The following is a 20,623-nucleotide window of genomic DNA, read 5'->3' on the forward strand; positions in this document are numbered from 1 at the left end:
ACGAAACTTTTTCAGCTGAAGGGTATGAAGTCTATAGTGGCAATACGCTTCTGCCTCTCATCCTTTTTCTCCTTTTTTCCCCCCTAAACATGGTAGCATGCCGATTGATCTCTGCTATCACAGCTGTCAGCATGGCCAGCCCATACCATGTATTGGGGAATTAAAACTGACCTTGAAAAAAATACTTTTTTTTTTTAACCAGGTAATCTGTCAAGCAGGTTGATCCCCTAATCCAAGTCAAAAGATGTGTCTGTACACTGTGTTTCTAGTTTGGGACTGTTAGGGCAGGAGGCAAGAAAACTATCTTGTAGAGAGAGGGAAATTTCATTTCCCCTGTGTACCTCCAAGTTTTTGTGGTTTGATAGCACGTCATATGTCCTTTAAACTCAGCCTGAATTGTCTAATCTGGGAAAAGTTGCAGTCTCAAATGGAAATCGTGATAAAGTTGTGATTTCATATGGTTTCCACCTTAGATCAAGTTTTGGTTTAAAGGTTATCATCACTTGTGGAAGAACTGAGGTTATGAGTGTGTTGTTTGATTTAACTGGTCAATTTCCAAGAGTAAGTTCTTGAAAACAGTAGATTTCGTTAAGAATATAGGAGTGTTTAAAAGTTTGCTTTTCTTTTCCCCCAGGAAATACAGGAGCAAGACAAATCACCATGATTAAAACCCCCCACCTAGCAAATTGACAGCTGAGGTAAGATTAGAAGTACTTTGAAGAGTATTCATTTGAAAAAATGAATTTTAGTCCTAACACCAGACTCAAAATTGATGATATTTGAATCAGTTATGATGAGGAGGGGAGAATATATATATGAATATATATTATATATTCTAATATATAGGCTAATACATATATTTTAATACAACTATATATATACACACATATGTGAATATACTAACATATTCAATATTTTCAATATTTTTGAATATATGTTTTATAAGTAATAATATTTTTATATAAATATAAAATTAAGAATTTTTGAATCCTTTGAAAGATCTTTTCTTTAGAGGTCAGATTGTGAAAAATGCCTTACAGTTTCATCCCTTGGCACACGTGTTTCTTGTTACAAGTGAAATATACTATGTAATTTAAAAATACTGTGAGGGTTCTCTTGTAATTGGTCTGTATACTATAAAAATAGAAATAAGTGTGTTTTGCCAGTAATCTAGACCTTGCTGCCTTTGAAGAATGCTTTGAAATTCATTTCCAACTGCAATTCACAAAGCCGACAGAAATTTTGATAGACTATTATCATAGAAAAAGAAATCCTTTGTGATATGACCTGCGAGCTGGTTGTTAACATATGCAGGGAACAACAGAAAGGAAGAAAAATTTAAACATTCCTTTCCTGGAAGAGAAGGAGCAAAGGAGAGAAGATAAAGATAATGTGAGGGAAAACACTTCTAGGACACAAACTTGGGCCTTGAGAATTATATTCCTGCATTCCTTGTGGTGCTTTTAGTGTGGCGAGTTTGGGGTTTTTTTAATTGGTCCACTTATTTGACTCATTCTTTTCTTTTCTACTTGCTTCCTTGGTTGGTTGTGTCTGTTCCTTCTCCTCTTTTCCAGTTTCTTTAAATTGCGTTCTTCCTGATCCATGTCAAATTCATGTTTCTTGCAACTTTAGGGAAGTTGGTAGAGTTGTGCTGTCTATAAACTAGGTGTGAGTTATTGTGTTGAATGGATGTGTTGTGTTTCAGCTGCCTCTTTTATAAGGACATATAAACTGAACGATGGTCTTGTTTACATTAAAGAGGTATATGGTGTAATTTAATTAAATAGAACTTCAAGTGAGAACAGAGGTCTGTATGTACAGATCCAATTATACCATCGGGACCTGGGTGCACAATAATTAGCCTACTCAACATACAAATGTAATTAGACAGACACAATCAGTCAATGTGATCTATTCTAAACAAACTGTGTTTGTCTGTTTTCAGCAGCACAGTTTTGGGTTTTTTTAAAATGACTTGTCTTTGAGGTTATTCATATCAGGTTTAAAGAAACTAACACCTACAGTATTTTTCTCATTCATATCTTATTGCTATTCCTAATGTCCATATTATTAATTTCTTCCAGTGTGGGGAAAAAAACCTGACCTGTTTTTCTGTTTTGTAATTTTGTTCTGTAAAACTTACCCTATAAGTCCATTTTGGAATTTAACTGATCTGTTTATCACAGAAGAAAACTTTTTCTACATTCACAACACTGAAAACACTTTCTGTTTTCTGATTCAATCAGTTTTTAATACTTGCCACAAAATCAATATGTAATCTTCAAGTCATATTATTCCAATGTGCTGTAACCAGGAACGCAACATTCTGTGTATGCTGATTCAGTACTGAAAGGACATGTAGAACCCTCATTTCCAGGCCTCTCCATTTCTTCACTGAATCTCATCTGGCAGGACTGCCTACCATTCTGTGTTTTAGTTTACACATCAATAAGACAGAAATTGTACTTATTCTGAAACTCAGGGAAATTAATTTCATAGAATCACAGAATGGTTTGGGTTGGAAGGGACCTCAAAGATCATCTAGTTCCAACCCCCCTGCCATGGGCAGGGCCACCCTCCACCAGACCAGGTTGCCCAAAGCCCCATCCAGCCTGGCCTTGAACACTTCCAATGATGGGGCATCCACAACTTCCCTGGGCAACCTGTGTCAGTGCCTCACCACCCTCACAGTAAAGAATTTCTTCCTAACATGTCATCTAAATCTCCCCTCCTTCAGCTTAAGGCCATTACCCCTTGTCCTGTCACTACACCCCCTGATAAAAAGTCCCTCTCCATCTTTCCTGTAGGTACTGGAATGCTGCAGTTAGGTCTTCCCAGAGCCTTCTCTTCTCCAGGCTGAACAAGCCCAACTCTCTCAGCCTGTCCTCATAGGAGAGGTACTCCATTCCTCTGATCAGCTTTGTGGCCTCCTCTGGACTTGCTCCAACAGCTCCATGTCTTTCTGGTACTGGTGACCGCAGAGCTGGACACAGTACTCCAGGTGGGGTCTCACCAGAGTGGAGTAGAGGGGCAGGATCACCTCCCTCAACCTGCTGGCCACGCTGCTTTTGATGCAGTCCAGGATATGGTTGGCTTTCTGGGCTGTGAGCACTCATTGCCAGCTCATGTTGAGCTTTTCATCAATGAACACTCCCAAGTCCTTCTCCTCAGGGCTGCTCTCAATCTGTTCTCTGCCCAGCCTATAGTCGTGCTTGGGATTGCACCGACCCACGGGCAGGACCTTGCACTTGGCCTTGTTGAACTTCATGCGGTTCGCACGGGCCCACCTCTCCAGCCTGTCCAGGTCCCTCTGGATGGCATCCCTTCCCTCTAGTGTGTTGACCGCACAACACAGCTTGGTGTTGTCGGCAAACTTGCTGAGGGTGCACTCGATCCCGCTGTCCATGTTGCCGACAAAGATGTTAAACAGTGCCAATCCCAGTACTGACCCCTGAGGAATGCCACTCAGTCACTGATTTCCATTTGGACATTGAGCCGTTGACCACAACTCTTTGAGTTTTGTCTGAGAAAGAATATGTTTAATCTTTTCAGTGAGCAATTTAGCACCACCTTTGCTCTTTTCTTGCCAGGTTAACAAGTGAAAAAAAAATAGGACTCTTTGTCTTTTTCCCAACATCTACTGTTAAGTTATTTTAAACAATACACATAATTACTGTGAATTGTCAGCTTTTGTGATTATCTTCCAAATTGTACAGTTATCATAGTAAATCAATAGTTTAGACATCTTTGTTATATTTCCTTCTTATTTTTGCCATGCAGATCTATCACATAATTGCTGTATGAGTGTTAACTCATTGGAACAAACCATTGCCATGTGGTTTTAAGAAATTTTTTTTACATTAATTAGTAATTGCCAGCTAAAGGTCTTCTAAACTGCTTTCTATTTAATGGCAAAACATCCTGTTCTCCATTTTATTTAGTGCCTATTTACAAAGGGTAATTTGATACATTGTTGTCTTTCATGTAATTATCTTATTAAAACTTCTAAGTTATTTGTAAAATGTTATGTGCTGTGTTTCTGGGAATACAATACAATATAGTACAGTACAATACATCTTCTGGTAGGAGCTTCTTTGTTTAGTTTCCTAAAAAAAAGAAAAGAGATTTCTTACCAGGATAGTTATTGACTAGGACGTTCACCTTTGCTCTTACTGAACAACGCAAGGCCTTTACTAGCATCCGTAACGCAAGAAGTAACAGTCCTGATTAAACCTGTCAATTCACTGCAGCTTGCCAGCTCCTCAGCTGTTCTGGCCCAGCTACTTGTAAGGTCATTCCACAAACTGCATTAAAAAAAGTAACCTAGTCCTTCACCTTTTAGTTGGGGGCAGTCCGGCTGGCCAAAGTGGGGACAGCAATGTCCAGTAGTGGGGCAGAGCAGACAGCTGGAGAGAGTAGCCATGGACTTCCACAGGCCAACCCTTGTCTGACTTACCATGCACTGATACGGCTGGCAGCTCATGGTAGGATATGGCCTCTGCACTGTAGCTCAGCAATACAAGTTGTATCTTTGACTCTGCTGGTTGCTTCTGGAGAGAAACTGAACAAGATGCTTCCTCTGAGCAAACCAAATCCTTTTAGTGAAGCACTCAAAGCAACAGTTACATATTGTGATTTACTGTTCCATGTCTTTTGCAAAGGACCTGATGCATTGAAGAAACTAGGTGCAGAATCTTAGCAGAATTTTACTGATAGCAAAGAAAAGGGAGAAATTGCTTTGCTAGGCTACTAAAAGCTGTGTTTATCAAAATGCTAAATTTAATTCAGACTGAAATAAGTGTGTGGGCACAGTTCAATGGTGGCTACGAGTGACTCACTTCAGCATAATAAAAATGCAGTGAGAAACAATGGATAATACTCACTGACCATTTCCAGGCATGTATTATGAATTAGATTGAGAACATGCCACAATTTTACATGCACCTCCAAAACAGCCACCAGATAAGCAATGTATTACACCCAGGATTCATACCAATTGGATGCTGAGAGAAGGGCAATGAAAAGGACGAAGAATTAGATCTTTGCTGCCATACTCACTGGATGGATCCTAGTAATTTTTTTTTCTTGCAGTACAAAGAATATCTCAGAACAGTCAGACACAGCAGGAAGTGTTTGGTACTGTCTTATCAGCAATGAAAAGTGGTTATCTAGGAAGGTAAAACAACAAGTCCTGCTCTTACTCTGTGCCTGTCTTGTCTCCTGACCCTCTGCTCTGTGATTCAAATGGCCACCTCTGAGCTTAAACTTGGATTTGGGGTGACATTCTGAGTTTCCTCTGAACTGTCCAACGCCCAATATTTACTTTAAAAACAGAATTTATTTACCTTACTGGGGGGTGGTATGTTCCCAATTATACACAGTCTGGCAGTTCTGTTTACGATTTTGGAGAATAATTTTACATCCAAAGTTTGCGAGATCTTGCTTCAAAGTTTACTTGAAGCTCTGGTAACAAATTAAACTTTGGTATCAACAGGCACTGCCACCATTTAAAAAACAATTTAAAGTTACTGGATGTGTAAGAGGGGAGAGGCATTCAAGGACTTTCATTAAGGAGGGCTTCTGGGGCAGAAGCCACTGCTCAAATTGTAAGGACAAGCAGGACTCTTTTAGGAAGCCAAGTCTCATTTTTCCATGGGATGGTCAGGTAGCAGCAAGAGAAGGCTGCTCCCCAAAGGAGAGTGAGAAGAGAGCAGCCACAAGGCAGGCCAGGTCATGCCCTCAGCAGCAGGGTGCAGTCCCATGGCACCAGTGAGCAGATCAGAGTGGTGACTGCAGCAGGTCCTGTTGACAGTCTGGTGAGCATCAGGCAAAGAGGAGGTAACATGCCAGGTCCAAGATGAATCCAGGAAATGCAAACAATGATTCAGGTACAGAGCTAGGGGCAAGCATACTTAAGATGTAGCTGAGGCAGGGACTGAAGGGCCAGGCATGAGGTTAAATGGAGATCCCAGTCAGAAGGTGTAGGTGGAGGCTCTGGGAGAGGCTTGTCAGGGCAAGCAAGGCCTATTTGTCACCTAGATCCCTGGGAGCTCTGTGTGTGAGCTTTTCTGTCTACTCTGTGTAGATCAGAGGCAGAAGGAAGATGGGATATCAAGATGAATAGAAGCCAGCAGAAAGGTGAAGAAGTGATGAATTGCTGTTTGGAAGGAAGCTAATGGTCAGAGGTTCCTTTGAGGAGAACGTCTGTTAGAAAAGCAGACATTGCTTTTGGATGAAGAAATATTCTTACTTTTTTTTTTTCCTAGTGGGATGAGTTTCTTAGTTTGGTTATTGACTGAAGAGAAATGTGTTGGGTTTTTTTCTATCTTGCCTATTTTAACCACCCACTTTTCCGGACAGAAACTAACTTATTGTACTTAAATCTTGACATTCTGTGACCTGGATTTCTGGTACAGCATCTATTTGGTTCAATAAAGTTACAAACAAATTGTATGAAGGTTTGTCATTCCGTGTTCAGAGACCTGCCAGCTTTCTCTTGAGTATTCTTTTTTTCAAAGTCATGACATTTAAGTTTGCTCAATTTTTATTCAACTGAGGCCACTGCTGTGCCGAATAATGGAGAAATAATCACATCTTTTCCATAGAGAAGCCTTGGTATTTCAATGTGGCAACAGCACCAGATGGGTATAATGGATTTGTTACCTCTTCCAGACACCTTCCTGTTACAACTTGACATAACAGTACCCTGTAGTGGTAAACTTCTTTTCCTTCTTTTCCTTCTTTTCCTTCTTTTCCTTCTTTTCCTTCTTTTCCTTCTTTTCCTTCTTTTCCTTCTTTTCCTTCTTTTCCTTCTTTTCCTTTTCCTTTTCCTTCTTTTCCTTTTCCTTTTCCTTTTCCTTTTCCTTTTCCTTTTCCTTTTCCTTTTCCTTTTCCTTTTCCTTTTCCTTTTCCTTTTCCTTTTCCTTTTCCTTTTCCTTTTCCTTTTCCTTTTCCTTTTTTCCTTTTCCTTTTTTCCTTTTCCTTTTCCTTTCCTTTCCTTTCCTTTCCTTCTTTTTTCTTTCTCTCTCTCTCTCTCTCTCTCTCTCTCTCTCTCTCTCTCTCTGTCTCTCTTTCTCTCTGTCTCTCTCTCTCTCTCTGTCTCTCTTTCTCTCTTTCTCTCTTTCTCTCTTTCTCTCTCTCTTTCTCTCTTTCTCTCTCTCTCTCTTTCTCTCTTTCTCTCTTTCTCTCTTTCTCTCTTTCTCTCTTTCTCTCTTTCTCTCTTTCTCTCTTTCTCTCTTTCTCTCTTTCTCTCTCTCTCTCTCTCTCTCTCTCTCTTTCTCTCTCTCTCTCCCTCCCTCCCTCCCTCCCTCCCTCCTTTGGAATTGCCAGGGAAACAGCAGAACTTCCAAGATGGCCCACTAGCTGCTAACTGTTATAGTGGAATAGCATTATCACACAACACCTTTTTTTAACCATGAAAAATTTCCTTGATATTCTTCCAGTGTTATAGATGATTTTATGGTAGTAAGTTTCATTAGTGGACCAAACTTCCCAGCAGTACATCTCTTTAGTAAATTGAAACACATCTTTATTTTACAGTTCTAGCATACCTACTCATGTTTCTTTTTTTTTTCTTTCCAAATATTCAAATAATCTATTTTTGGTAGGTAAGCACCAATTTCACTTTTATTAGTACAAGATTATTTTATATCCATGTTGTCCCCTTACAAACTTTGATTAATCTTGTATAGCATCATGTTTATGACTTGTTTATTTTACATGTTTTTCATTAGTTAGTTGTCCTTTAGGATGCTCCAGTGTGGTTTTAGAGTTCACTCCCACATTATACTTTGCAAATAACTATTCTGTTTCACAACAGATGCATAAACACTATCTCACATTAACTTTGTAAGTAACTGAATGTACCAACATACACATTACTGGGTGAGGAGTCTTAGCCAGGGCAACATCTGCTATATGTTTGATTTCTGGACATCTGGAATAAGGATCATTTATAATTGCACAGTGTTGCTTGTTAATGCAATATCTGTATGTAGTGCTTGACCTCAGTTAACAGCCCTGTTCCACAACACTTTGAAATTACTTGGAACCAAAGAGTTTGCATAGTTGCAGGGTTTTCACTGACATTTAGTCATGTATCTTGATTATGTGGGGCCACAAACAGCTCCCAGTTGGCATACAGGGTTTCTGAGATTGCTCTCATGAAGACTCAGCTTTCGCTTTGCACTTCAGTGGTTTTAAATAGTCTTTAGACTCCAGCCTAAGCAATCTACCCCAAAACTGGTCAGAGTGCTGCCTAGTGCAACTTTTGGGTGTTTGTGTCTTTTATTAGGTCACAGTCTAAAAGCCTAGAAAAGTGCTGAAGCACTCAGACCACAGTTGGTAATTTGGTGGTCAGTCTTATGCCTTTTCCATTGGAAGAGCTTTTAATTGCTGCTGGTAACAGTTTGTACCATAGGGTTAAACCTAGGCTTTCTCCTATACACCAAGTTGTTCATAGGCTCTTCTGAATGACCTTTTCATATCTGCTGTCCCCTCTGCTCAGCAAACCATCCATATACCTGGCAGATTTACCAGGCTACATCTGTCTACATGAAGATACATTTCCATTCATAGTTCTCTTTTGTTTTTTTTAAGTAACTGCCCGGTGAACAAGAAAATTACAAAATGAACACAAGAAATTGAGTTCTTTTGCATTCTAGGCCCAACTAGAAAATAATATTAAAAAGGTGACCCCAGTTTGATTTAAGAAGATTGCTTCTGTGAGCTCAGATGAAGTCCAGTCTTAGAAACACTTGACCTAGTAGAGCTAAAGAGAAGGTGACAGTTTGGCAGAGGATGAAATGAGTGTGGGGAATAGGAACTGTGCAATACAGATGTGGCACAGCTTTTAGGAGAATGCATTTCCACTCTCTTTTTTCTTCCTTAATCCCATAGTTGTGAGGAATGACAAACCAACTCTGTGTTTGTGCTTCAACGAAGGTGCTCATTGAGGGAACTTAGGTATCTCTGAGAATGCTATCAAAAGGTGATCACCATTTGTCAAAATCATAATCTGTAAAATAGTTACCATTTAGCAGCCCTGTTGTTAATTGTAGATTTACTCTTTCATGTATCTGCCTTCTTGCCTGCCTTCTCTTTGGGCTGCCCATTCTTCAGGGCGGGGTAGTCATGCCCTCTGTGTTTGCTCAGCAACTGGCCCAGCAGGACTCAGCCTTTAGTATATTACAGATAAGCAACAAGAGTGAATAGAATGGAAGGGAAGGGAATTAGAATATTTCAGTTGGAAGGGACCTACAATGATCACCTAGTCCAACTGCCCAACCCCTTCAGGGCTGACCAAAAGTTAAAGCATGTTAAGGGCATTGTCCAAATGCCTCTTGAACGCTGACAGGCTTGGGGCATCAACCGCCTCTCTAGGAAGCCTGTTCCAGTGTTTGAGCACCCTCTTAGTAAAGAAATGCTTCGTAATGCCCAGTCTAAACCTCCCCTGATGCAGCTTTGAACCATTCCCACACATCCTATCACTGGATACCAACTATTCGTAAGACAGGCTAGTGAAAGAATCTGCCATTCTCCTTGAAGTCTTGTATTTCTGCTTCTTCCAGAGAACTGTATGAAGACAGAAACTTTGTCAAGTGATTGCAGTAAGCAGGCTCTTCATATGTTTCTTGTAGCTTTTCTTAATGTTCTTTCTTTCTGACAGCTCAGAGAAGGAATATCTGGTGAGTATGTAATTCCTCATTGTTTTCAAGTGCAGATATCATTTAACCATTTGAAGGCTTCAGATTAGGAGGATGATCTGTACCTCATTTCAGTTGTGATGCATGGTGGAATACCAAAAGCCCTTTACAGTCTGAAGAAAATAGGTCGTATAAAACAGTGGCTTACTGTATTCTGCTATAGATAGGGCCTGAATTTATATAATGCACCGGATGGCAGTCATTTTAGTCTGATTTCTTGTAAGGGTAGTGCTCTAAGCACTAGAGCCCATTTCTGCAAGACTTTTGCACAGAGACCCGAGGATTTAATTCAGACTTTATGAGATACTGGGTCAAAGTTACAAAGAGTTCATTTCTGAGCTGGGCATAATGGGCTAGGTCCCCAAATATGTTTATGTACCTACTTTTGTTTTCAAACTGTGTTTTCAGAACTTGTCTAATACAAGATATGATCAGTTGTAGCAGTGATGAATTTACCTGTTTTGAGAAGGCTTTAAGGGGTGTTGTGTCAGAACCACGTTACTTAACCATAAGTTCTCCTTGTATTATTGTTGTAAAAGTGGCCAAGAAATACTTGTGTTGGAAAAAAAACAAAACTGAAGGCTGAGGCAAAGGCAGACTACAGTTGTAAACTAAGAGAGACAGGGACAGGTCTACCTTAATTTCTCATGTTCAAGAGGGAACACCTGGCAGTCATACAGTATTATTTTGCCTGGTTACTTATGTCTTTGGTTCTTTGCTGTCAAGAAGAACAGTGCCTCTGTGATTTATTAGACATGCTCATTGCCGTTAAATGGAAATGAAAAGTATGTGTTGAAAACATAAATGGAAAGGAATTAAGCTATGGATGCTACTAATAATTTTTTTAAGCATTTTGTCCATTTTAATCACTGTGCAAATTTCCTCAAGCACACCCTGCAAAAGTGCCTTCACAAATTGCATGGAAACATAGTCCAGTTGTTGCACAGGATAACAGTATTTGTCTAAATCTAACCATGATGGGAAAAAAAAAAGCCAGTTAGTGATTGTTCTAATCGTTCTAAATCTACACAGAAATGTCACTTTTCAAGGGAATAATGTAAGAGAAAATGCCTCTTGAAAAACTCCAGCCAGAGGTCATAAGATGAAAGAAACTATTTAAAGCTTTTCTAACAGAAATACTCTTTTGAAGAAAATTAACTACTAATTCACGTTTTTTGGAGAGACTCCTTATTGCTGGCATTCACTGAGCTCATATTGTGAGTATTCTAAAATTTGAATCTAGTTAGTCCACATATTCAAAAGCAGGAGCTTTGTGCATGAAAGAATAGTCATAGATACATCGGTCAGGGCAAATCCTACAAGCCTAGAGCAGATTCACTGTTCATCTGAAGTCAGTTATTCCTTGCTAGCCACCCATTCAAAACCCCAGAAGAGTGATGTGCACACATGCTCACAAAAAAAATCTGTTTTCAAAAGTTAATATTTTCAAGCCAGACTGTCTTAGGGTCAAATCCAGTTTTCCGTATATTCCAGCAGTATTACTGAACTCAGTGGGACCTCTAGCACATATTACATGACCACGACTGAACATGTAGCTATCCTGTTTCTTTACCCCTGAAATTGACTTATTTCAAGAAGATGGGAGTGTCACAATAGTCTGTGCTTCATCTCCCTGCGGAAGACTTCTGAGCAAAGTCAAACCTGATGGGTAGTGAGCACCCTTGTTAATTCCTGCTAATATAACCCTGAGTGGGAACAAAAGCAGGAGTGCACTGTCACAAATTGTTACTGGTACTGTTCTAACTCTTGCCAAGTTTCCAGAAGGGAACTGGATCAACAGTGCCTTGAGGCGGAGCACCCTAGACAAGTGTGTCTGCCTTTGCCAGAGGTGTGTACAAAAGCCTGTTCTGGGTGTTTCCAATGCTGGTACAGTTTTAGAGTTCTTTTACACAGATCGTAAGAACGCTGTGAATAAAACACTTGGAGCTCAGTTACCTGTATGAAAAGTGATAGGACATGTTCTGCTGCTTTTGGCAGTGCTGCTCTGCATTGATCCTCCAGCATGGCATTGAAGGCATGGTCAGACATTCTTATCCCTGTAAAAGTCATACTGCTTGAAGGATGGAAGGGAGGGAACTTCTGCTTCTCAACTGCCCTTCAGCCATCTCTCTTCCTTTCCTTTCAATGTAAAGCTGAATTTCTATATCAGATGGACAAAGATATAATGAGAGCAGAGAGAAACTGAGGTTTCATTTGGATGACAGACCTCTGTAAGTTCAAAACCTAGGCTGGGCTCCATGACATAAGTTTTAAACATAGAATTAGTAATATTTGGGAGCAGAAGTTGTTGAGGGTAACACTGCAGCTAAGGGAGGAGCCTTACTAAACCTTGGCTCGTTAAAATACAACCTAAGCATGTGAAATACTAATTTTGTAAGGGTCTGTAGTATATTTCACCTACTCAAGTAAAAGGTATTCCATCTTTAAAGCCCTGTAAAACAATATACCATGGACAGATATGATGCATGACACTCCTTCCTTCCTAGATGTCAGAATTACAAGATAAAAGTTACAGGAAGTAAGCTGTGAAATATAAAAGCCTTATCCTGGTTACAGCAAAACACAGGAGGGTGCACACTTTCAGGTTCCTGAAGTATTTCTCAGGTGCTTGAAGACAGATTCAACCTCTAGCATGGTCCCTAACAGTGCACTGGATGTGGGCACCAATAACTGCCTAATGCATACCCTGCTGTGGCTTATTTCTGTAATCAGTTGTATGGAGCAGCAGGCACAAGACAGCAATGGTAGCCCTGCTGGCTGTTATTAATTACGCATGTTTCCTTGGCTTTACATGTTATTTGAAGCTGCAAGCCTTCTTTTAAAGCTTTGGAAATCTTGCATTTGTTATATATGATATCTTGATTTTTTGTTTAATCTTTCTTTTTCCAAAGAGATACTATTTCTCAACTTTTAACGCTGAACATTCACTCTGTTCCGAGATTTAGGTCTGCCTCCTGGACATATTAAAGCTAGTGTGACAGATGATCATTACTCCTTTAGAATCTTGCTACCTTTTGCTAGAAATACAGCCCATTTTCACAAATACCCTTCCTAAAGCCAGTGGGGAAAGAGGTCTGTCCTGAAGAGTTCACTAGGAAGGCAGGCAGGCAGGCAGGCAGGCAGGCAGGCAGGCAGGCAGGCAGGCAGATAGATAGATAGATAGATAGATAGATAGATAGATAGATAGATAGGGTAGAGGAACATGCATAGAAATAATTGCCCAAAGTCACACAGCTGAGCTGGAACTGAAACCTGACAGTGTCCTCTCCACTTCATAGGCTGTCTTGCATGCCAACTTTGCTTAGTCTCATTGAAATGGAGTTACCTATTTGTACCTGCTTTGAAATGGCTTTTCTGATGTATCCTTAGTCAAGAAAGGCATGGTTATATCACAGCCTTACTTCTCCCCACTGCTGACAGCATGACAAATGCTGAAATCTGTCCCCTTTTTCTGTGCTGTTTTTCACCCTATCTGAATGCTGCTTCTGTCTCATTCCTTGCCCATCCTATTGTCAGTATCCATACTTATGACAACACTAGCTAAATGGAGCTTTCTGAAGAAAATGAGAAGGAGAGCCACACTAGGATTCATCACAAGTTGTTTAAAGAATGTATAATTTGTTCTGCATAAACAGCCACCTGTAATCTCATGCTTTGGACTACATTAAAATAAATTACAGTAATTAAGAGCCTTCACAATGCAAAATTGTAAAAAACAATTTTCGGTAGAAATAGGAATGCCTCATTTTTAAAAACATTGGGAAAGGGAAACAGCAAGTTTTGTGCTTAGCACAGGTGATCTGCCTCTGTCTGGAGTTAGCCTCGGCATATCAAACGAAGGAAGAATGTAGCAGAAGGAGTCTTTTTAATTAATCTCCATGTCTGCATTGGCCCTTCAGTTCTTCATATGCCTGTGTATGTGAATTTAAAAAGGGGAGATTGCACCTTAGTTCATATGTTATATAGTGAGATTTTGCTGGCTTTTGTCAGCTTAGCTTTTCTGGTAATTGTACTCGCTGATAATTTATTACAAACATATTTAAAAGTTTCACTTTGAAGATGGTAATGACTTTGTTGCAGCTTTTTGTTTTGGATTGCTATGGGCTTGTTGGCTTTCTTAAAAACAAAAACTCTAAGATCTGCATCAGTGAGATAAACAGAAATAAGAAATTACACTTGGCTTAGTCACACATTTTTCTGGCCATCTGCATTTAGGTGAGCTGTTAACACTGTGTTCTACATTTAACAACTTATTTTGAGTGACACTACTATGAAGACTATAGGATAGCTATTGCTTTTATCGTTTTTCTTTGGTTTTCTGTATGATACATACAAATGATAAAGTATGCAGAATCCACAAACTGAATACAACACACAGTCCTCACCACTGCTTCAACATGGAAATGCAGTTGAAATAGAAATAGCCCCATAATGAGACTGCCTGTTATTTGGGTGTGATCGACGCTGAAAAAGTTTTGCTGACATGAATGATGTAGAATCATAGAATCACAGAATGGTTTGGGTTGGAAGGGACCTCAAAGATCATCTAGTTCCAACCCCCCTGCCATGGGCAGGGCCACCCTCCACCAGACCAGGTTGCCCAAAGCCCCATCCAGCCTGGCCTTGAACACTTCCAATGATGTGGCATCCACAGCTTCTCTGGGCAACCTGTGCCAGTGCCTCACCACCCTCACAGTAAAGAATTTCTTCCTAACATGTCATCTAAATCTCCCCTCCTTCAGCTTAAGGCCATTACCCCTTGTCCTGTCACTACACCCCCTGATAAAAAGTCCCTCTCCATCTTTCCTGTAGGTACTGGAATGCTGCAGTTAGGTCTTCCCAGAGCCTTCTCTTCTCCAGGCTGAACAAGCCCAACTCTCTCAGCCTGTCCTCATAGGAGAGGTACTCCATTCCTCTGATCAGCTTTGTGGCCTCCTCTGGACTTGCTCCAACAGCTCCATGTCTTTCTGGTACTGGTGACCGCAGAGCTGGACACAGTACTCCAGGTGGGGTCTCACCAGAGTGGAGTAGAGGGGCAGGATCACCTCCCTCAACCTGCTGGCCACGCTGCTTTTGATGCAGTCCAGGATATGGTTGGCTTTCTGGGCTGTGAGCACTCATTGCCAGCTCATGTTGAGCTTCTCATCAATGAACACTCCCAAGTCCTTCTCCTCAAGGCTACTGTGAATCCATTCTTCACCCAGCCTGTGTTTGTGCTTGGGATTGCCCCAACGCATGTGCAGGACCTTGCACTTGACCTTGTTGAAGTAAATGCAGTTCACACAGGCCCACCTCTCCAGCCTGTCCAGGTCCCTCTGGATGGCATCGCTTCCCTCCACATTCCAATCTTAATGTAGATTAAGAAGGAGCCGGGAAAGATTGCTTGTCCCTGTAGCTGAACATACCTCAGTTAAATGTAGCTATACTGGCAGAGAAGTAAATCCTTTTGCCAGTATATGAAACTAGCTAACTGAGACTAACAAAAGGATTATCATTGGCATGTTGTGTTTGCGAGCAGGAGAGGCTTGCTTTTAGCTGTGTCAGAAGAGATGTGCATTGCTTTTGCAAAGAGAACCACAGCTTTATAAAGCAGCAGTTAGTTTTTAGCTGCAGTTGTAAAAATAAAGCAAAGGATGGGGTACAGGTTCATACATTGTGTATTTGTTTAAGGGCAGCTTCCTATCCAGCCACCGGTCAGTAATTCAGGAGGCATAAGGTAGATCTGGGACTCTGTCTGCAGACCGTATGGATTTTGACTCTGATGGGGGCCTCCAAAGGTAGCTGTCAGATTGCTGGTCCCATTTCATCTACTTTGCCTTCTCACTGTGTTTTTACGGTAAAGCTCCATGGAGTTGGTGGCATGAGACTAGCAGTAAAGACCTGCTGACTCCTGTTCTGTATCACAAAATACAAGCTGGAAAAGAAACAAGTTAACTGCTTCTGAAGAAATCTTGTTTGCTTGCAGAAGATTGTAGAAAAGGTCTGTAAGCACCCAGTATCAGTCATCTAAGAAGAGAAATTCAGGGTTATAAAAAGAAAGGACCCGAACTATTTGCTTGTTTTGACAATTTTTAGCATCTCTGGCTGGGTGAAGAGAATTCTGCTGCTTAGAAAAAAGGAAATCAGCTTCCGGTGAGCTGGAAGGAAGGATGCTGTACTAAAAAGGAGTTTGGGGTTATTCTAATGGTTTTGGCTTTCCTTCTTGAAAGTAACAACATGTCTAGAAACACTAAGCAAACTGAGCACCAGCTTGTTTGCCTGTGTGGGCCTGAGATGTTTTGAAGGGCTTAGGTGTGAACCTGAGGGTTTTGGTTTTCTTGGATTCTTGGAAACAGCTTGTTTCCAGCAGCAGTGGGAACTGGAAGAGCTTGGACAGAGCCGAACTCAGTGCAGAGACAGCTGAACTTCAGAATCCAAATCTCAAGAAAAGACTTTGTAAAAAACCTAAATAGTAGCCCAGGGGGATTGTACAGAAACCTGAAGTCCAAGAGGTCCCAGATGAGAGCCTGGAATGTGATGCTGGCTGAGAGTTTAGGAGTGTAGTGCCTTACCAGCAAAGTGGTGAATGGCTAATCAGGTGTGCTACCAGGCACTATTACAGGCTGTGCTTGTCAAGTCCCAGCTCACAGCTAGATCCCCGTGGGCAGACCTTTATGCCTGCACAGTGACTGATTGAAATCATTGCATAGCCTGAGGCAGCTTTTTGTTACAATAGTAGCTGCTGGAGCCAGTGGACACAGGCTCCCTTTGGCTTAATGAGGAGTAGTATTTTATAATCCTGGAGTGTCAGCTAGGTAACAAAGAAAACTCTTTTACCAGCTTCTCCTGGGTTTTTGGGTTTGTTGTAATTTTCCCTTGTTTTAGGTTGGTTTTAACACCCATTTTATTACCTCTGTTTGCAGACTAATTTTTTTCAACCCAAACATATGCTATTCCCATTTCATGCTATTTCAAAGCATCAGTTTTGTAACATCCTTATGTATAATATTTTGGGTTTATTTTAATCAGACTAACTACTAATACTTGTGTAAAGTTGTCCTGCTCAGTTCTGACACTGTGCATCTGACAATGCTTATCTTTTAAATTTATTTCTCGTACTCCAACAAATAGTTCTCCACAAAGGATATTCCTAGACTTAAGTCACTGCTCCAAGCATTAGCATCACAGCTTTCTTCTTTTGCTGTGTTTCATTGTGACTTTTTATTAACTGGTTTCCTTTTCCAAAAATAAATGATTTTGGTTTATATTTGACATAGTCCTGCTGATACTTGGTATTATTTCATTGTGCTAGGGCTGCCCTTATGTTTATTCTAACAAACAAGGTTTCCTACTTTCCCCTGAATTTCTCTTCTCCTGAATTTCTTCTAATCAGATCTTCTTTCAACTTGCTTGTCTTACACTTTTTTTTTTGGAAAGTTTTTTTTGGGGCAGTTTTTTGTTAGTTTTGGGTTTGTTGTTTGTTGTTTTTTTAATAATGTTCAGATAACAGTTGCAGTCAGCCTAGGACCTATTCTCTATTTTTCTTTGACCTGTTTATTAGAATACCACATAACTCAGAAGATAGTCATTCTGATTGCAGGCACATTTCCCTTCTTTTCTCTTTGATCTATAAAATAACTGCTCTGTAAGCTGACCTCTCAGGCAATTCCTTATAAATAAAAAGAGCCTTTCCCCAGAGAGGTTCCTGCATGGATCAGAAGGCTGAAGCTGTTGGCCTGGTGGAAGTGTTCCCAGCCTGAGTTTTCTCAGGAACTGTGGTTGGAATAGGTGACCATCTATGTGGATGTGTAGCAGACAGAAATATTTGGCTGATCAAGTAGTGTTTTGCCTATCACTTTGGAGAAGTTTGTCTACTATTAACAAAATGATGTCTTAGTTTGGAAACTCACTTCTGGCGAGCTGTGGTTCAGCTTCTGCAGGAGTGCCACATGGTCCTTTAATGGCTGTGGGCACTTCACACACAGCGGTGGGTGTCTCTGTGTGTGGAGGTAGATGTTTTCCTTTGGAGTTGCTTGTTCTAGGAAAAAATGGAACTGGTGCAGCCACTGCTTCCACTTCTCTGCCAGATCCCTTACTATGCTAAGATAATTAGCTTTATTTGCTTCAGCTTTGCATGCTCAGAATTAAATTAGGCAAGTTATTTCAGTGACCAATGTCAGGATAAATCCTATACTGACCTGTACTTTGTTGAATGCAGTTACTAATGGAGTCACTGGTTGATTTACACAATAGAATTACTTAGGATAGAGTATTGCCCCAAAATTTACAGAATGAGTAGGAGGAAAACATTTGTTGATGCATCAAAATAAGAAAAATCTGATATTCAGAATCTGCAGGAGTGCTACAATTTGAAAAGAAAAAAAAGATAATTATGTTAAAAATAGACTAGTTTACTGATCCTTCAGCCTTTACTTATGCCTTTATTTTTATTCTCGTTCTCATGATTTGGAAGATTAACACATATACATAAAGCATGCACAGCACCAAGCCAAAGTTTACTTTTTTCCTCACTGAATTTGGTGGGCTGTTGAAATTTGTGGTGGACTTTGTCCTGCAAAATGCTGAGTTTCACTTTCAACAAGGGATTCTCAACAGCTTCCAGGACTGGATCTGAACAGGGCTGAATGGTTTGGTAGCTAGCAAAGAGGAGCTTTCGTTTTGCAATGTTCCATTTGAGACAGCATAAACACCACCAAAACTCCATTGATGTAATAGACTGGGTTACTGTAGAATCTAAACCTCTATCAACAGTGTTCTCATTCATGGATGACTCAGGGTTGCTCTGAGTTACTATGAGCATTTGTGTTTAGAGAGTGACTTGGTATCTGGTGGTAAAATACAAAAGATCGGTCTTCCCTCTGCTGCTCAAGGATTTAAGAGCTACATGAGGAACTTTCAACCCACATGATGCCTGTGGCAACTTGTTCAGTCACAGACTGAAGCATAGTCCTTACATGTCTGTTTTCACTAGGTATTAATTCAAGTGACTGGCACACAGACAGAGACAGGCAGGAGTAGCCAGACTGCAATGTTGCTGAATGGTGCTATATTTATCGGTATCTATTGCTTTGATGTATGGGACCATATTTCATGGTTCACAGAGATGTCCTACACTGAGATTATTTGTGTGTGGTATTTTCCCACTTAACTGTAGAGACTGTTTTTGAAAGGTTGTGTCTGTCCTTTAGGAAACCTGGAGAAGTGAGTGATAGAGCAGTTCAGTCTGCAGGTCACCTGCCTGAAGAAAAGCCTCAGTGTGACTTTAATTTACATTCCCAGTGTTGTAAGGACCAAAAGTCCAAGTGACATTCAGAAAATGAAATGGAACATGGGCTGTGGGCAGCTCCCAAATAAGAGAGCTGTGGTTCAGCTGGAACATTGCGTGCAGTCATTTGCTTCCTTTGTTGGAAAGGAAGTCGCGTCAGCTAATGTGCAACCCTGCAGTACAGAGCCCAGCATGTTGAAGGTAAACTGGGTGGGTTCAGCAGCTGCTATGCAAGCAGCAAAACGAAAGTCCCTGACCCCTTTGCAGAAAGGGTGCAGCAGGTAACTTGGAGTGGAAACCCTCTCAACCATCCAGGAAGCAGAGCTTACAGGTTGTTAGCAAATATTTGAATACATTTGAAAATTGACATCATTTAAGGTATTTCCTGTCAGAGAGAAGTGATCACAACGAAGTTTTTTTAAATAAGTCATCAGTGTTCGAATGCAGGTAACTGAGCCCAGCTCTTGGAAGCATCCTCCTTGAGGTGACAGCTGCCTTTACCCTCAGCAGAATGTGTGTGGTTTGTCTTTATATAAACTGTCATTACTTTTTTGGGTATTTCAGTGGAACTTAGCCTTTGTATAAGGCCAAGTGCCGGGTCCTGCACTTGGGTCACAACAACCCCATGCAACTGTACAGGCTTGGGGAAGAGTGGCTGGAAAGCTGTCTGGTGGAAAAGGACCTGGAGGTGCTGGTTGACAGCCGGCTGAACATGAACCAGCAGTGTGCCCAGGTGGCCAAGAAGGCCAACAGCATCCTGGCTTGTATCAGGAATAGTGTGGCCAGCCGGAATAGGGCAGTGATCATGCCCCCGTACTCGGCTCTGGTGAGGCCACACCTTGAGTACTGTGTTCACTTTTGGGCCCCTCAGTACAAGAAGGACACTGAGGTGCTGGAGCATGTCCAGAGAAGAGCAATGAAGCTGGTGAAGGGTCTGGAGAACAAGCCTTAGGAGGAGCAGTTGAAGGAACTGGGATTGTTTAGTCTGGAGGAGGCTGAGGGGAGACCTTATTGCTCTCTACAGCTACCTGAAAGAGGTTTGTAGTGAGGTGGGTGTTGGTCTCTTCTCCCAAGTAACTAGCGATAGGATGAGAGAAAACAGCCTCAAGTTGCTTCAGGGGAGGTTTAGATTGGATATTAGGAAAAATTTCTTCACCGAAAGAGTGGTCAGGCATTGGAACAGGCTGCCCAGAGAGGTGGTGGAGTCACCATCCCTGGAGGTGTTCATCCCTGGAGACATGGCACTTTGGGACCTGGTTTAGTAGGCATGGTGGTGTTGGGGTGACGGTTGGACTTGATGATCTTAGAGGTCTTTTCCAACCTTAATGATTTTATGATTCTATGATTTGTACACCTCTGGTAGTAGTGCCTGTTCTTCACTCTCTCTTGTCCTCTCTCTTGTAAAGCAATTCACTGCCTTTCCTGCTTGCTTAGTTAAGGTGTTCATGGCAGAGGTCCTAGACTCTGCTGCCACATGAACATGTGGAGGTGCTCATGTCCCCAGCCACAAACCCATGCTGATGTGGCAACAAAGGGAAAGAGTTCTTCCTATGCTAAGAGCAAGGTTGATGAGAGGGTGCCTGTCTGAGTTTGGGAGGGCTGTGGTTTCAAATCAGATGAAATCGACTAATTA

Source organism: Grus americana, chromosome Z, assembly GCF_028858705.1.
Source record: "Grus americana isolate bGruAme1 chromosome Z, bGruAme1.mat, whole genome shotgun sequence".
Lineage (NCBI taxonomy): Eukaryota > Metazoa > Chordata > Aves > Gruiformes > Gruidae > Grus > Grus americana.